Here is a 2,110-nt window from a genome sequence, read left to right as displayed (position 1 = left end):
GGCAAAAACAAAAGTGTTACGTTTATAATTTTGTTCAGTGTATGTGTGTGTATATACAGGTACATCTCAAAAAATTAGAATATCATGAAAAAGGTCAATATTTTTTGTCACTCATTTCAGAAAGTGAAACCCATATATTATATAGATTCATTAAACATAGAGTGAAATATTTCAAGCCTTTATTTCTTGAAATTTTGATGATTATGGCTTACAGAATGAAAACCCAAAATTCAGTGTCTCAGAAAATTTGAATATTACCTAAGATCAATAAAAAAAAATGATATTTTAAACAGAAATGTCAGGCTTCTGGAAAGTATGTTCATTTCTATGCACTCAATACTTGGTTGGGCCTCCTTTTGCATTAATTACTGCATCAATGCAGCCCATATTATTATTTTCACCAGACCATAATAATAATAAATTTTCAATTGATAATTAATCATTCATTTTGCGAAAATCATTGTTATTTGTGAACGTAGGTGTTTGCGGAAGGCTTTAAGACCAAGCGGAATCCTCTACCTGCTGCTCTCGCTTCACAGCGAGCGCGACTCGCACTAAAACTGCACCCAGGTTCACTGTCCGCGTTTTGATTTTACAAAATCAGTTTGGGCGAATGCAACTTATTGATCATGAGCCCAACATTTAGCAAGGCAGGAAAACATTCAGTCTACTTGAACGAAGACGTATTTCATTGTAAGTTAATGCTGTTAAATAGAGAGAGAAAACAACAAAAAAACTAGTGTAGGCTATTCTTAAACTTGGACTTCATTATATTGAAGTACAAATCCAAGCACCAGAAGCAACCGAATGAATGAATTTTTATTCATTCACAGGCTATATGGTTGAAATAATATTTTAGTTCAAAACTTTAAATGCCATTGTTTAAAAAAAATTGCTTTATTGACTGACGTTTCATAGACCTTCACTTGTTATGCTTTCAAATTCCATGCCATTTGTAATTTCACAGTATTTTCACGTATTTTCACCTCCTAAATTACCTTTCACAATTCTATAATGGTAAAATTTACTCAGGCCGATGGCATTTTTTGTATGACATTACATTATTTTTTTTTTTAGAATAATTGTACATAAATGGGTTAAGCAAAACAAATGTGATATTTCTGAGAACTTTTTAACTGCAGGCAGATATAGGACTACATTATTGTACAGTACAAATATCTGGATCGTCCCTTATTCTGTCCCTTATTTTCTTAAAGAATAAACACTTATTTTCTACAAGAATAAACACTATTTTCTTAAAGAATACAAGATAAAGAATCACAATGAGCCCTTATTTTCCATTTCTGAAGTTAATTGGCAACCTTGATGATGTAATTATCTTTGCAGATATCGTTCAGAAACTGAGACAGTCTTAGGTCAGTGCAGGCGGCAATCCAATATCGATAGTCCAGTAAACAGAGCACAAGTCCAAGGGGCAGGCAGCAAATCAACAAGAGACAAAAGGCAGTCCAATGAAACCGGAATAACGCTCAGAAATGTTCACCAAGGCAAAACAAGACTTCGCAGAGAGTCTGAGTGAAAGAGCTCATTAAATAGTCTAAAGTAATGGGGAACAGGTGTGGGAGAATAATCAGTGACAGGTACAGGGCTGATGGGAAATGTAGTGCGGGGAGTAAACTAGTACTCTGGTGATGGAGCCCTCTGGTGGCCCGAAGAGAGAGTAACAGAAGTGCTCTCCGTAACATTGTCATTGGATTTATAGTAAAATCATCGTTAATTTTCGTAAGGGTTGTGTTGTTTGCCCTAGCTCCCCCTAAACCTATTATAAAATATGATTATTTGTCTGCTAAATTACTACTGTAACATTACAGTAGATAATAATGATGTCCTTTATACAGTATTTTGAGTGATGACTGATGAGCAATGGGCTGCTGCTGCTTAACAACAAGCTTAACAAGTAAACAAAGACAAAACTACAATAGCATATTTACAGATGAAACTGACCTGCACTTGAAACCCTGAACAGTAGTTTTGCTTCTCTGCTCCACCTGTTCGCTTCCACAGTCCACTCCATTCTCTCGCACATTGATTACTCTGATCCAAACCGTTTGGCAGAGGCGCGGAGAGCGCGCGAGCCGAAGCATTGCCA

The sequence above is a fragment of the Sinocyclocheilus anshuiensis genome, unplaced genomic scaffold, assembly GCF_001515605.1.
Source record: "Sinocyclocheilus anshuiensis isolate Anshui unplaced genomic scaffold, SAMN03320099.WGS_v1.1 scaffold966, whole genome shotgun sequence".
Lineage (NCBI taxonomy): Eukaryota > Metazoa > Chordata > Actinopteri > Cypriniformes > Cyprinidae > Sinocyclocheilus > Sinocyclocheilus anshuiensis.
Note: the sequence above shows the minus strand (reverse complement) of the source record.